Genomic DNA, 17,500 nt, shown 5'->3' on the forward strand with positions numbered 1-17,500 from the left:
TTAGTAGGGGTTTGATGCACAGAGGAAAGAGTAGAGAATGCCTGATAAAGGACACCCTTGGTGGACTCTTCTCTCAACCATCCATGGTGCACATAGACTATTGCTGACTTTAATAACACTAAACACATGATTGTACAGCAATAACACATGAGAAATAAAAGTCGCTGCAAAATCAAACAGTTTTAAGGTGTGGAATACATATTCATGGCTAATAGTATCAAAGGCTTTCTCGTGGTCAAGTCAACAGAAACCAGCATCCTGTTTTTGAAAAGCACAAACTTCCCACAAGTCCGAATTAAAAAAAAAAACAGTGTCATGAATGGACTGATTTACAATACAAAAGGATTGATCAAAGTGTATTAAAAAACTAACAAAGTGCTTTATTCGATTTACAAGGACTTTGGAAAAGATTTTATAATCTGTATAAAGCAGAGAAATAGACCAACAGTTCTGTGAAGACTGTAAATCTCCTTTAGAATAAGGCACACAATTGCACGGTGGCAACTTCGAGGATAAACCCTCTTGTAAACTATAATTTAAAACAACTACAAGTGTTGGTCCAAGCAAATCTCAGAATGTTTTGTAAAATTCAACAGGTACACCATCAAAGCCAGGTTCTTTATGATCATTACGGTTATCAAGAGCTATTAAAAGTTCCTTTGCAGTAAAATCTTGTTCTACAGAATGCAGTCATGATTCCTTTAATTGGGAGAGATTTTTCAGAAAAGCAAACATAGCTTGTTCATTACTTTTCTTTGTGGTAAAAACATTCTTAAAAAAGATCCCTAATAAAACACTCCAGTTCGGCATTGTCTTCAATAATTTGTTCATCACTTGAACATAAGCTTAACAGCAGTCGATTAGATTTTGCGATTTTTCCAAAGCTGAAAAAGTCTTTTCAACAAGTTTCCATTGTGGATAGACCTGATACTCAGTCGTGATAGCACTTCAAGAGCATCTTCTTTAGTTAAATATTTTGTTTTACATTCGTAAAATTGTTCCTATATTGCTGGTAAAAGACTCGGATTTGAGATTTTGCATAATACCACCATTGACAAATATTTGTGAAGTTCTTCCATGATTCTAAATTATGAGGCCAAATTGTTTTAAAGGATAAATGTAAAAAAAATTTTTATTCAGACCAGTCTATTTTTTAGAGTGTGGTTATCTGCTCCAAGGTTCCCAGGCAGATAAAAGTTAAGTCAAGCAAGATCAAACAAGTCAAAAACCAAGCAGATATGAGTTGAGTCAAGCAAGATCAAACAAAGTACAAACAGCTCATATCAGTTTAAAAGATAAGGGTTGGGTCACACAAAGTCAAACAAAGTACAAGTATAACCAGAAAAGGGTTACTTACTGGAAGAACACGTGAATCTTGGAGTACATAGAGAGGGTTAGAGAAAGAGAGAGAGAGAGAGCAGAGGGAGCAATATCAGAGAAGAGTTGATATTGTTGTCATTGTAGTTATTGTGACAATGATCGAATGAACAACCATTGATGCAATATGGAGATCAAACATGGCTCTCTAAAATAATGTTTACTTTCAGCTACAAAGAAAAATGATAAAAACAGACAAGTTAGCGACAAAGCAGTAACCACAAGGAACATTTTGCGAGACAAATACATCTAATCTTATTTTAACGATGAAAGAAGGAAAATGAGTGAATAAATAAATGTCTCGGTGCAAGGTGCATAGCATAAGAAAAGCCATGGGGATGCACTTCGGTCAGACTATGAGTAGCGACAATGCAGAGCACATTGACGATAGGCAACATGTTTCCAAAACACAACTTGGACTTGTGGCAAACCCATTGGATAATGAAGAGCTTCATTACATTGGTCTTCATTGTGCTTGTTTTATAAGCAGTGAGCATGGCAAGTACCGGTAATTAATTTTTATTACTTACGAAATCTCAAGATTTCGTTAGTATATTGATGACTTCCGTCATCTGTTTGTGTGTTTGTTTGTTTGTAGTCACGATAACTCGAGAACGGAAGAAGCCACCAATGTCAATTTACACCGCGTGATTCAGGAGGGTGATGGCTAGCGTTGATTAGATTTTGGTCAAAATCGGTCAAAGGTCAAGGTCACAGTGAGGTCAAACATTCGATTTTTGATGGTTTGGTACAGAGTCATCGTAGAAACTTCTGGTTTGCGTCGCTACCTTCTCTGGAGACAACTTTTATTAAACAAGGTCAGAGGTCAAGTTGACGATTTCGTAAGTACCAGTTATTAATTTTTATTTTGGTGAGAGGGATTTTTCAAGGGCACGAGCACATTACCCAGAGGGTGATTGTGTCACCCCCTATAGTCTCACTCACACACACACACACACACACACACACACACACACACACACACACACACACACACACACACACACACACACACATACACACACACACACACACACACACACACACACACACACACACACACACACACACAGTATTTTACTGTGAGTGAACTCACTAATGCAATTCTGACAACTCTTTAACAAAAAAGACTCAGCCTTCCCCTCCCAAATCTGTCCCATCTTTGCTCTCCAACCCCTACTGAAAGACCTCAACCCCACCTCCCCCCCAAAGCCTCAACCTCCCCCTTCCAAAGCTGTCCCATCTTTACTCTCATCATCCTCCCGCTCATAAAAGCAAACTGGCATTCTCACGTCGAGACACTGGAATATTTCGCTTTCTGCTCACCTTCCAGGCCATCACTGACTTCACAGAAACTCATCACAGTCACCTGTCAACTCAAAATTAAAAAAGATAGTAGTCATAAGTAATATCAAAGGCCTGCATAACCTCCACACTCCACAGTAAAAGCACTGCTTGAGAGGAAGGTTCTAAATAGTAAATTCTAAAGTGTTCCAAAGGGTGAATTGAAAGGGGTTCTCAAGAGTGAATTCCAAAGGGGCTCTAAAAGGTAATTTGACAGGGTAAATTCTTAGGGATTCCAAAGGATTCTAAGGGCTTCTAAAGGGTGATTCCAAAGAGTAAATTATATAAGTTAAGGGTAAATTCTAAGGGGTTCTAAAGAGCAAATTATAAAGGGTTCTTAAGGGAAATTTGAAAGGCTAAATTCTTAAGGATTCCAAAGGGTTTTAAAGGGTAAATTATAAAGAGTAAATTCCAATGTTCCAAAGGGAAATTGTAAAGGGTTCCAAAGGGTAAATTATAAGTGATAATTCTAAAGGGTAAATTTCGAAGTGGTTCTTGAGTGCAATTCCTGAGGGTTTGAAAGGGTAAATTCTAAGGGGTTCTAAATGGTAAATTCTAAAGCATAATTCTAAGGGGTTCTAAAGTGAAATTCTAGGGGATTCTAAAGGGTAACTTCAAAGGGATTCTTGGGTGTAATTCTAGAGGGTTATAAATGGTCAATTCTAAAGGGTAATTCTAAAGAGTAAATTCTGGGGGGTTCTAGAGGGTAATTCTAGAGGGTTATATAGGGTAAATCTAAAGGGTTCTAAAGGATAAAGTATAAAGGGTAATTCTGAAGGGTAAAGCTGTTATTGCATTTTTAGCACCTTATGCTATCTCGTACTCAGCAACCAGATGGCTTTGACAGCGAGTTTAGCCATGATAGCCAAGCAGTTTGTAAGCAGAGCATGAACTGCATAGGTATTTTTTTTTTTATAGGTAAATGAGAATAGCAAATGAACTGCATAGCAAATGCTTAATATTACTGGAAACCAATCAGCGAGGGTTAAAATGGTCACAAATGATAAAATAAAGCATCTGAGATGTTTCAAATATGTAGAATTGGCTTGAGCATAACACCAATAACATAACACCAAGATCATTCAAATCGGTTACCTGTATCAAGTTCTTGGCTGAAAATGTCATGATAGGCTATGATTGGCGGCCATCTTGGATTTTCAAGTGGCGAACGTTTTTTTTTGTAAGAGGTAACCTAAAGGGGGTGTATGTGCAAAGTCTGGTGCTTGTATCACCATTTGGTCGATTGTGACACTAATCTGCCCCACTATCAGTGCACATTGCAAATTTGCTGGAGAATATGAAGAGTCAACTCTAGTATTTGAACTGATGCAACATGAACCCCAGACCAGGTGAAGCAGGCAGATTACACTATCCCTAAAGGTCCTCAAATGATCCAGGTGGTATCAGCATGGCAATTTTCCTGAAATATGCCTCGTTTCCAAAATATATCAATTCAAAACTGAAATGTTGCTGTTTTCAGGCAGATTTGAATGTGTAAGCTCCAGGAAATTAGGTGACTAGCACAACTGTGGAACAAATTTACTGCTCTTATGGTATTCACCATGTTATGAAATCTATTTTTTTGTGCCTCCAATGTTTGTCTGGGGTAGGCTACTACCGATATTCCATTTCCCTTGTAAGTCCAATTTATGTCTCATCTCTGCATCTTGATACACCACGTTCTGCAGAACACCCTGCAACAAACACAGGTTAACTTTGGAGGTTTGGCACACCAAATTGACATGTGCTGATTGTTGGAGGTTTGGCACACTAAATTGACATGTGCTGATTGTTGGTGGTTTGGTATACCAAATTGACATGTGCTTATTTGTTGGAGGTTTAGCACACCAAATTGACATGTGCTGATTGTTGGTGGTTTGGTACATCAAATTGACATGTGCTGATTGTTGGAGGTTTGATTCACCAAATTGACATGTGCTGATTGAACAGAACACAGATCCAAGGCAATATCTTCCAGTCTTTCCCCAAACATACTCTCGCACAGCTGGGAATAGGTCAAGTGAGTTTTTAATGCGGTGACCATTACCAGAGAAAGGTCTGTGTTTCTTGAGCAACACGTATGGTGCTTCATGAACAATGGTAGCCATGCATACACAATACCCTTGCCCACAAGCACCAACCTCTATATACATCCACATGTTCAAGAGATGCACAACCACACCGAATGAGGCAATGAGTTATGATTTATCAATGAACAAATGACTCCTCCTCCCCTCACCCCCAATGGTTAAACTTCCTTCCTTCCTTCGCACCTCTCCATAGCATATTGAGCACCTGTTTCACATTGCTTGCATAGTCCCAGATGAAGATGACTCACTGGTCAAAACAATGGGACGAGTCTTACCAATGGCCAACTATGAGAGTTTGTGATGCATTTTTCTGTTTTTGTATGGGGAACTCTCTGAACTAAAAGTTGTTCTTCATGGATTAGCCATGCATTAATCATATAATGTGCAAATGTGGTCTGTAAATCCTCCAAACTCCATTCAGACTGCAGTTGTTTATACAACAAAGTAATATTTCAGATACGCTGTCAATATTTGACATTTTTCCAGAAATTATTTTTGCTTCAGACATGAAATCCTTCCTCTTCTCCAATGGCTTGATTTCCGATCTTCAATTTGGTTTCAGTCCAGGTCACTCTACCCTGGATATGCTACTTCTGCTCTCCCAACAATGGACGGAGATCCTCAATGCCGGACATGAAATCAGAGCCATATCCCTGGACATATCACGTGCTTTTGACACGGTCTGGCACCCTGCCCTGCTCACCAAACCCTCTTCCTCTGGTATTCAAGGCCATCTCCACTCATGGCTCGCAGACTTCCTCTCCTGTCACAGTCAACATGTGGCCATAAATGGAATTCTTTCATCCCCTCTTACTGTCCAGGCTGGAGTTCTTCAAGGTAGCGTTCTGGGCCCTGTTCTTTTTCTGGTTTTCATCAATGATCTCTCCGACTCTCTGAAAAATCCTCTTTATCTCTTTGCTGATGACTCCACCCTCTGCCACACCACGTGTCATCCCATAGACCAGCAAGCAGCAGCTTCTTCGCTCACTGCAGATCTGGTTAAAATCACAAACTGGTCCAACACGTGGAACAAGTCTTTCAATCCGGACAAATCTCACACTCTCACTATGTCTCTCCGATAAGACCATTTAGAAACCCCCCCCCCCCATCCACTTTCTCAACAATCCTCTGGAAGAATTCCTTTATTTCAAGCTTCTGGGTCTCACTATCTGTGATGACCTTTCCTGGGAAAGCCACATTTCAAACCTCACCTCCAAAGCCAGTCGCCGACTGGGAACCCTCCGTCGTGCAAAGTCCTTCCTTGGCCAACCTGAGCTCCTTACCACTTACAAAGCTTTCATCCGCAACCTGATGGAGTACTGCTCTCTCCTCGAGGCTGGTGCTCCTGCCTCGGCTTCATGCTGTGGAAACCAAGGCATTTCGGATCATTGGCATCTCCCGCGATGAGGCTGAGTCTTCGGGCCTCTCACTCTCTCTCACCGCAGGTTGGTCGGTGGTCTTTCTGTCTTCTACCGTCTCCTCTCCAGCCTCGCCCCCCCCTGCTCTCTCTGTGATTTGCTCCCACCACATTTCCGCAGGGTGCTCAAGGTGTTCCAAAAACCCCCTTCTGGTAAAACTACCTAAATCACGAATCACTGCTCACCTTCACTCTTTCATTCCTCTTTTTCCCCACCTTTGGAATAAACTCCCTCACTTTATTCAATCCCATTCTTCCCTCCAGGCTTTCAAAACAGCTGTTCACCATAACCTCTTATCATTCCCCATCCAAATCCTCCACCTTTTCTACCCCCGATAATCCATCCAAGCCCATCTCCTTCAATTCCCTGCTTTCCTTCCTGAAAGTCCCTGTAATGTCCATCTTGTAATGTCCCCATGTTCCCGCCCCATCCCTTTCCCTTCCACAGAACTCCTAATATCTCTGTTCCCCACTGTTTTGTCCTTCCCACTCCCGCCCCTCTTGTCTCATACCCCCTTGCTGTGCATTGTGTGTTCGCTCTCATACGAGCCTCGAGAAGGTATACAAAAAAAAAAGTATGAAGTATATGAGGAAAAGTGAACCTCCTCAATTCCACTTCCCACCCCTCCTCAATTTCACTTCTCACCCCCTTGCTTGAAACTGGATACATCTTATAACATGGCTGTTAGAGGATTCATTGATTCTCAAATCAGGAGATTTATAAATAAAAAAAAGGTATTCATCAGAACATTCATGATTTACTCTCTTCTGTTTTTCTTTTAGATAGCATCGGTCGGGGATTATGAACGAATGAAATAATTGAGGATAAAGACTAAATAAGCAAGAGACTGACAGGAGGGAAATGGTTTGACAAATAAGGGAAGCTTCTTCTTTTTGCATATGGAGCACAAGGTTGCAGGGTAGCATAATTGGCTGAGCGCCTGGCTGTGCCACTGATGCAATACCCTCTGCAGAATTGGATAGGAATTGGCAATTTGTCCAGGGTGCTGGCGATAGCTCGTCCATTCGACGCAAAGGGCACAATGGGACACTTAACATCCTCCAACTAATGCTAAGAGATGGGACGCCCGTTTCACATCCATCTGAGCGATGCCACACACATTGTGATGAATCACCCTGCTTGTGAAACACCGGAATGACAGTTAATAGCCGGGCCGAGATTCAAATCCAGGCTAGAAAGCTTCGAGTCGAGTGTACACACCTCTGTCTAGGCCATCCTGCCAATAAAATGATTTAAAGAGAGAGAGAGAGAGAGAGAGAGAGAGAGAGAGAGACAGAGAGAGACAGAGAGAGACAGAGAGAGACAGAGAGAGACAGAGAGAGACAGAGAGAGACAGAGAGAGAGAGAGACAGACAGAGAGAGACAGAGAGAGACAGAGAGAGAAAGAGAGAGAGAGAGACAGACAGAGAGAGACAGACAGAGAGAGACAGAGAGAGAGACAGAGACAGAGACAGAGACAGAGACAGAGACAGAGACAGAGACAGAGACAGAGACAGAGACAGAGACAGAGACAGAGACAGAGACAGAGACAGAGACAGAGACAGAGAGAGAGAGAGAGAGAGAGAGAGAGAGAGAGAGAGAGAGAGAGAGAGAGAGAGAGAGAGAGAGAGAGAGAGCACGCAAAGGGAGCTAGACACCGGAGGTCAGGTTGAGTCAGGTATGGTAGGATGCACCAGAGCAGCTCGTTGCTGCATCCACTTTCCGCCGGTACTCCAGGGGCCTCCGTCTGGCCATCCCCCAGGAAGATTCTTGGCCCATCCCCATTTCCGTGAGATGCTGACCAATCTGCTACCACCAGAAGGCATGTAGTCAGCCCACCACTCACGAGGCTCCCTCGCTCGTTGGCCTCCTTGTCCACCCTTAATGCATGAATCATTTTACGCCTCAGCTCCCTGAACAGCTTAGCTCTGCCATTCTACCTGGCCCTGCGACTCTGGTCAATGGTATCCAGTGTCCCTTGAGAGACAAAATTCTTCTTCGCCCTACGGTGAGTCGCAAGGCATCCACCAGCAACATCAAGGACGGTGGTCCTGAAGGCACTCCACAACTCTTTAAGATTCCCAAAGCACTCAGACCCCCAAATCTCCACTCAGCCTGCTTGCAGCTTCCTCAGCTACCCTCTCACACTTGAGCTTGCCAACATCCAGCCAAGGCTGGGATGGTACCAATCCCCTGGATTTAAGCTGCAACTGCAGAGTTGCTACTTCAAGCCTGTGGTCAGTATTGAGGAACTGAGCACTCCGGTAGACCCCACAGTTCTGGATCATCCTCTAGCGACCATCAACAAGCACATGGTCAATCTCCTTTGCCAAACCGCCAACGATGGAATACCAAGTCCAGCGATGAGCCAGCCACCCTAAGTTCATGACTTCTTGCAAAGTCAAGGAACTTAGTTCTATTCTGGTCCACAGTTCCAGACCCAAGGGGAGCAAAACATGTCTCTAACCATCCCTTTCAGTTCCAGTCGATGCAATGAAATCCCTAGACCGGAGAAGAGACGGGGAAAAAAAAAAAAACAGAATCAAACAGCCTCTTGATCAAATTGTCTCTCGAGATCAAGCCCAGGCCATATCTTGATAAAAACATGAAATTCGCCCTTTGAAATGTTCCTTGCAATTTACTGGTGGATCAGTAAAGTGGAACACCTCACAGGATGGCTTAGAAAATCCTGCAAAGGACCTCTCAAAGGGCATATTGTGTGGGACTGTCGATTCATTGCGTGTCAGTGAACATTCCAAGCGTTGTCAACCTTCCTTAGTGACGTTATAAATTTTATTTCATAAGGAGATACAGATGAAAATATCAATACATCCGAGAAGAGCCAAGCGACATATTTTAACACCTTCCAAATGATTGAAGAAAGAAGTGTCTTATGCCGAAAGGTAAGAAATCTGCTCATCATTGATTTTTCCAAGACAAAAATGCTCTACTTTCACTTCACCAGGGGCTTTGACTGCCTGTTGTATTTCCACAACTCCATTCAGAGCCTGTTGTCAAGATTTCTTGGTGGTGGCAAGCGTACAAGCTGACATATGAAGTTGAATGCATTTTTACATCTGTCATAACAGGAGCCAATGTGTGGTTTAATTAAACTGCTGCATGAAGAGCACACCAATAAATGTGCATTTTCACCCAGGCAGACCCTCATGCTGCTATTATAGTGGATTAAATAGACAGCAAAGTGAAGTCACCTCCCAAAACCACCATCCAACCAGTTTATTCCTAAAGGATGCATTTCGTTCTGCAGTCAGTTCACCGCAGTGGACACAATGGACGCATCATTTATATACTGTAAAAGATAGTAGTTTATAAGGAAAGTTTTCAGACTAGAATGTGAACAAAACACATTAGAAAAAAAAAAATGTTGCTCTCCATAAAAATCAGTGGAATTATTGGACAGAAGATTTTTAGATCCTCGTGGAGGATCTCTAAGTCTTTCTCACGTTGTTGTTGTTGTTGTTGTTGTTCTTCTTCTTCTTCTTCTTCTTGTGGACTTTTTTGTTTCACAGCCTACAGTTTTCTTCGAAACTTCCTGAAACTTGGCATATATATGTACAAATATCCTGCGCAGACAGTAACCATCTCCGATTTTGAAAATTCCTCCTAGAAAAAAAGTTATGACATCAAAATATCTCCGCTAATGGAAATCACCTAAAAATTATCTCCGAAACTAGGCAAGCTTTTTGAATTCTGTTTGCGGGAATCGAACAGGGCATTAGCAGAGATGAATTACCGCACATATGATACATCACTATGACGTCATATCAATTTTTATGACGTCATTCCTATTTTTTGACATTTTTTGTTTCACAACCCAGAGTTTTCATTGGATCTTCGTGACACTTGCCATGTATATGCAGAAAGCCCACGCGCAGGCAGTAACCATCTCTGATTTTGGAAATTCTTCCTAGAAGTTGACGCCGTAATATCACCACTAATGGAAATCATCGATACCATTATCTCCGAAACTAGGCAAGCTGTTCGAATTTTGTTTGTGGGTATCAAGCCGGGCATTAGCACAGATAATTTATCACAAACCTGATACATCACAATGACGTCATATTCGTTTTTATGACGTCATCATTAAGAGGACGAGGATCTTAGCTCATTTGAGCTTGTTATACATATATGTACAGAAATGTTACCTCGAGCAGTACCATTTGTATTCATTTTGATGCTTGCATCACAGTTGAATGATTTGTATTGGATTGCATTATTGCCTTACTCGTATTTCAGTGGTGACTGTGCTGAGACAGCTTTACTTGAAGGGAAAACATTTTTCAAGGTATCTCAGACAAATCAACTTCCGAAGTTGATTTGAGAAGTATCCCACTTTTAAAACTGGAAAACCAAGAAGCTGACTTGTCAGACGTTTACCCTTCGTCGCTTTTGCTGTGACAAAAGGTCAACGGCCGAGATGTCAGCCTCTCCTTGATACCCAGAGGCTAGAGCTGTTAACATGCCTCAATCAACGTTCTGTTGATTCCATATAAAGCGTGAAATAAACAATATATATCTCTCCACTGAAACACATGATTTCATGGTCAGCCATTCAATGCAGATTCTGCTCTCAGACGTAAACTCTTTTCCCCCAGATTGTGAAAGAAGGACAGGGAGGTGGCAGATGACAGAAGATAAATTGGAGGGGAGATTTTGGCAGGAGGAGTAAAATTTTGAGAAAGAAGGGAGTTGTATTGGGGGAACATAAGGCGAGAATGGTTCGGGGAGAAGGATGTAGTGAAACAATCCGCCATTTTTGTGAAGGCAGATATAACTGGCGTCAAATGTACTCCTCCATTGGTGGTGCTTTACCCTATACTCCGAGCAAGTTGCAGAGTGATTTTGATGTTGACATTTGTCTTTTACCTTTTGAAAGCTCACACAATTTCATCACCTTTTAAAAATGCTTTGTCATCTTGATAGCTTAATCCCCTGCTGTGCAAGTAGGAAGAACCTCCCATCAAGAGCAGCAGGTGCAACAGCAGGCAATGAAGTACAAAATGTCACTTCGGGTCTTCAGAGCTACCCCAAGGGATTCACGCATTTAAAATATTTACTGGTATTTGTCATACAAACCCAAACAACAACATATGTCGACTCAAGCATAACATTTCCATGGCCGATCATTCATTGCAGCAGCTCTTGCTCTCAAATGTGAGCTGTTCCCCTGGGTCACCATTCCCAGAGGCCATGAAAGATGCGAATAAATAAAATAACAATGACACATATTGACAAAGTTCACCCAGGGAGTGAAGCCAAGCAAGACAAAAGCAATCTCAAGACTTCTCTAAAAAGCCAAACAGAGATTGAATGCAAACTGTGCAAAGGGAAGTCACAGTACCTGACGACTCTTGTATGTCTAAATCTAAAACCATGCTTCAACCTCATAGCTTTGACATATCAGATTTTATGCCTATTTGGTAAAATGCCTGCTATTCGCAAATGTCAACGAGAAAGTCACCTGCTCAGGCTCCGATTAATTTTTAGAGCATTCGTGGGAGTGAACATCCTGAAATGAGTCATTAGAAAACAAGAGCATGGTTGACTACCTTGTTTCAATTGTGAAAATGTCTCACAATGATTTGGCCCATTTTGAACTGACAATTAGTGTTTTGTACTTGTTACCAAGTATGAGTCCTGAAACACGCAAATGGTAAGGTGAAAGGAGGGAGAAAATGTACGTTTTAGATTGGAACAACAATTCTATTGATACATTCTCTATTAGTAAGGTAAAGGTGGAAGGATGCAATTTCTAAAAACAGTTCAAAATATTACATCTGCACTAATTTGTGACTCAGCACATTGTGACTAAGAGCTTCAATTTGGGTAAATTGAAATACATTGCAATAAGTTTTATTTCTAATATTAAATGTAAAGGGGTAAAGAATGTTCACCCCATCCCCAATTTCAGCCTCCACCATGGCAGTGGATGACGGATGGCAGTGAGCCACGGCACAGGAATAAAGGTCTTTTCCAATGAAGGTCACACTCATTGTGTCAACATTCTCAATGTCACTTCATAAAACATCCTCTTCAATACCGGGGCTGCCAGGATAACCTAGAGGTATGCACAATTGCTTCTGAACTGTCATGCCTGGGTTTGAATCCTGACCAAGCTTATCACTGCTGTACACTGCTGTTTCTCAAGCAGGACGATTCATCAATGTGTATTCCCTCCATTGGATTGATGTTCACCTGGGCATCTCGTGTGCTAGCATTAGTTGGTAGACTTTAAAAACCCCACGAAGTCCATCAGGAAGTATATGCGAGTTATCGCCGGCATCCTGAACACATTACAAATTCTTACCCTGATTGATTGCTGACGGAGTCCCTTGACTGAGGACAATAGCAAACGACCAAGAATAAGCCGTGCCAATAATCTGCTTCAGCAGCATCAACACTCTGTAAGGAGATATGGACAACTCGTTTCATCATCTTCATTCCCAACCAAAACAATGTACAACCTTCCTGCAAACTATCTTGCTCGAGGATATTTGGCTCTTCTGATCATGTCTTCATAAAAATCTGCATCACTCTGCATTTTACTACATTTCTGGAGAGCTACCTTGATAATGAAACATAACTCAAGCAGAATAGTCTGGTAAACTGTGTCTTCCACTTGAACATTGACAACGGATTGCTTCAACAAAGACATGGTGTCGGTGTCGGTCTCTGTCTCTGTGTCTCTCTCACTGATGTATCAACTTATTGATATTAAAACTATAATCGAACTAAAGTGAATGCTTTACTTCTTCTTCTCCTCCTCCTTTTCCCTTTATAAGGGGTGAGGTCCAATGGCACCAAGCTTCTGCCCTGCCTTGACCACGATACTCCTCCACTTCCCTCTGTCCTCAGATAACTCTCTCCACTCTCTAACCATCTCTACCAAATGGCTTTATCTCCTCACACAATCCTCTCACCTCAGCCTCAGTCTACCTCTTTTCCTCCTGCCTCACTCTCTCAAGCTATCCACTCTCTTTGCCATTCTCTCTTCCCCCATCTGCAAAAAGTGTCCAGCCCATCTCAGAAAGCATTTCACCAATCTTCCCGTCAAACTCATTTGCACAGAAATCTCCTCCGCCAGTTCATGCATCCTACTTCTATCCACCCATTTCACTTCTGCAATCCTCCTGACCCAGTTGTTCTCGCAAACCTGCAGCCTTTGTTGTTGTCTCTCTGTCATTGCTACCGTATCCAGACTGTAAAGGAAGGCTGGCATTAAACATGACATCAGAACCTTCCCTTTCTATTTTCTTGATTTCTTTCTGTCTGCCATTACTCCCTCCACCCTCATCAACACATTTTCACCCACCTGACTCCTCCTCTGCATCTATGCCTTGGACTTACCATCCCCGGTCACTGTTCTCCCCAAATACTCAAACCTATTTCCCTGCCTCGTCTCCTTGCCCTCCTGATCTCCTGAATTTTGATATTCATTTATTTTCTCTGCTGCCTGACCCACATCATCTCAGCCTTCTCCATACTCATCTTCAGCCCATGTTTCCCAAAAGCCTCCTTTCACTCCCCCAGTACTTCCTGCATCTCCCACCCACTCTCCACCACAACAGCCATATAGATACACACAGCATCCTCCCCATACTACCCTCAAGCTCACCTTCCTGCCGAGCTTCCATGCCTCAAACCAATGTTCATGCTGAACTCCTCAGACATCACAGGACCAACCAAAAGTCTTCCCTTCATTCCTTTGTACATCCTTTCCACCAACCTGATTTCTGCTTCAAGCACTCCCACCCATCTCCGTGTCACCATCGCCACCTCTCTCAGGACAGTGCTGTAGGCTTCCTCAAGGTCCAAAAATCCCAATGTTATCTTACCTTGCAATTCCAACCTATTCTCCGCCAGCTGTCTCAGCACAAACATCCCATCTGTCATCACCTTATCCTTTCTAAAACCCTTCCTGCTCTTCTACGATCTCCATCTCCACCCTCCTCCTTATCCTCCCATCCAGATTCCTCTCCAGAACCTTAATGACATGACTTAGGAGCATAATTTCCCTCTACTTCGCCGGATCATAAATATCGCCCTTCGCCTTCCATAATCGGCAAAATTAACCCTGTCCTCCAATCCTCTGAAATTCAACCCTCTCTCATGCATATATATATATATATATATATATATATATATATATATATATACATATATTCAGCAGCCTCTTTATCCAACTGAACCCAACTTCTTATGCTGCAATTATCATCTCTGTACACACCTCATCAGTGCCTGGTGCTCTTCCCTTCTTCATCCTCTTCAATGCCATCTACACTTCCTCCTCTGTGATCTCCACAAACTTCAATTTCCCCTCTACATAACCCGGTAGCTCCAGCTTGCTGTTGCTTCCTTCCCAGTTCAGCAGCTCTTTGAAATACCCTTCCCACACCTTCAATACTACCCCTCTCTCTGTCAATAGCCTCCCGCAACCAATCTTTATCACCACCCTGCACTTCATGTTCTTACCATTCTCATCCATGTCATGAGCCAATTTATGTGTCATCTTCCTCCCACCATCCTCTTCCAACTTGTGGTACACCATCTCTTCCATATTATTCCATGCCTTATCCACAGTTCTCCTTGCTGCTTTCTTTTTATTCCCATACCGGTGCAGCAACCCTGCATCCAGCTGCCTCCCTATATCCTTGATCTTCTCTATCCTATTCCAAACCTCATTTTTTTCACCAACTGCCTTCACAATCTCATCTGTCCACCCTACCTGATTCTATCACTCAACAATGCACCCTTTTCTGATGTCCTTCCACAAAAACTTCTGTAATTCCCCTAAATAACTCTCTGTACTTCTTCCACTCCTACTTCAAACATTCTGCTTCTTTGTGAAGTTGCTCATATGTAGCCCTCAACCTCTCCTTGTACTCAATGATGACATTTCCCCTACATTTCCCCCACCAAATAATCTTCTGACCCCTGCTCTTAACCTCCCTTCTTTTCTCCATCCTTATCACAAACACCACAGGCTTGTGCTGGGTGGTAACACGCTCTCCCATCACTACCTTACAATCCTTATCCCTCCATAACTGTTGTTTCCTTCCCACCACCAAATCCAGTTTTGTTCTATGCTGTCCACTCCTATAGGTGATCTTGTGGCTTTCCCGCTTTTGAAAGAATGAACCAGCAATGGTCATCCCATTTATTGCCAACAGCTGTTTACCCTTTCTATTCCTTGGTCCCCAACCAAATTTATCAAAACATTCTTCTTCACCTGGCTCTGCTACTCCCACATGCCGTTGAAAGTGCCCTGCAATGCACAGCATCAAGTTAAGCTCAACCATTCCAATCATTCTCTCCAGTATGTCCCTGAATTCATGCTTCTCCACCTCAGTCCTTCCCATTTGTGACCCATATACTGAGATAACACAAACAATTTCCCTCTGTATCACCACCCATGCCTTAACTATCCCATCCCTCACATCTTTCCACTCTGACCACTTACTTGCTGATCTCTTCCGATACTATTATTCCCATGCCATTACTCTTTCCACCCCCCCCCCCCCCCAACGTACAACAGCTTGCATCTTCCTATCAAACTCCTCACCCTGTCTCCTTTCCATTTGGTCACCTGCACACACAACACTTTCAAACTCCTTCTCACCATCATCTCAACCACCTCGACTCATCCCCCCTCCCCCCAAATTATCCCACATTCAAACCACTGAGCCGAACCTCACTTCTGAACTGCTGCCCACCTGGCAGAGCTACAACCATCTTGAACAGTTTGGGATGCTTTGGTCATCAATTTATTGACAATTTCTAAAGGGACAATTTCCACAAGGAAACGCGTTTTTTTCAACACAAGGGAAACGCTATTGGTTGGAACCTAAGGTCACAAGGCAAAGATAGGAGAAACTTTGACTCTTGGAGCCCTTCTTTCTGTTAAGAGATTAGTACACACAACTCCCAATGGGAGAAGCAGGAAGGGTCGTGTTATTATCCTCTCTGGGGTATATAGATTACAGAATACAAGGGCTCAAAGAATGCCTCATGAAGTTTGGGTTTCCTCCCTTTCAGTTTAGTGTTAAACAGCAGTAGCGACTGTTTAAAAAGGTAATCGTATGTGTTTGTGGTTTATCATAGTTTTTACTTCTGTTTGGGGTGCACCACAAAACACCATGATAAGTTATTGATGTATATTAACACAGCGTTAGTCCAAGGAAGAGAAACCCTATTGGGGGAGGGGAAATGATTAGTCCAGGATTAATATTGGTTTGTAATAGCACTAATATTATGCCATTATCATTAGTGTTGTTATTACTTTCATTGTAGAAAAAGGTCTTGGAAAAGGCACGGTTAGCTATCTCAACACAGATATTCACCTTAACACATATTTTGTCCATGGTGAAGCCCCCCACCCTCTACTCCCCCCCCACCCACTTTGGTAGGGGGGCAAATGAAGTCGCTGACCACCTCCATTGTGTGACCCTTAATCTTCCTGTCAAGTTTGATTGAAATTGGATAAGTAACGACCGAAACAACTTGAGTAGTTTCATACGATGGCATCACAATAGACAGAGAGCAAGCCCAGGTTCCCAAATCTCATGTCTACCTCACCCAGTTTGAATTCTTGCTAAAAAAAAACAACAAACCAAAAAAAAACATTGTAGTTTGGAAGATCCATATTGAAAATTGAAGGCACTACCAACATGTACAGTTGCCCAGCAGGCAAAGTGCTGGTCTGACGTTTTGAAGACCAAGGGGTTTACACTTAAGTCATCCCATGACTGATTTTATCCTGGATGAAGACCACTCGGTGGTCCATATGTCAGATTTGAGCCTTTGTCCAGTGAGCAGATATACTTGTGATGGAGTTGCCTTCATTTTTCAATGTGAATTATTTTTTTAAGATGAGATGGTCAAAAATTCAATGGCTTAATATTACCCCACACCAGACTCAGGGAGTACCACACTAAAGTCCTAAAAATTTTGCTCGGCCAAACTTACATCTCATCTGTTCATTACATACAGCAACTGCATGGAAAATGGGGGGGGGGGGGGGAGGAAAGAATACAAAGAACAACCAACTCAACTACAGAGCAGTCAACATGCTCCACAGAGAAAGCATGGTAATGGGATCCATGATTGGTAGTGACATTAATTCATTGCGTTTTTGAAATGGCTACACTTGCGGGATCAAAGTCGACGGTGCCTATTGTCTTTAGTGAATCACTTATGCCCAATACATCATGCGACATTCTCGTGTCAAACAAACTAAGAAGACTTGTCTCT

The 17,500-nt window shown here is 42.4% G+C and overlaps 1 long non-coding RNA gene across 3 annotated transcripts in view; it reads right to left on the reverse strand.

Moving 5' to 3' along the window:
• The window catches only part of LOC147029776 (uncharacterized), a 169,446-nt gene that overhangs the window by 13,425 nt on the left and 138,521 nt on the right, over nucleotides 1-17,500 (reverse strand). The window lies entirely within an intron of this gene.

The sequence above is a fragment of the Eptatretus burgeri genome, chromosome 3 (genome assembly GCF_056783735.1).
Source record: "Eptatretus burgeri isolate ZD-2024b chromosome 3, Ebu_testis_v1, whole genome shotgun sequence".
In the NCBI taxonomy this organism is placed as follows: domain Eukaryota; kingdom Metazoa; phylum Chordata; class Myxini; order Myxiniformes; family Myxinidae; genus Eptatretus; species Eptatretus burgeri.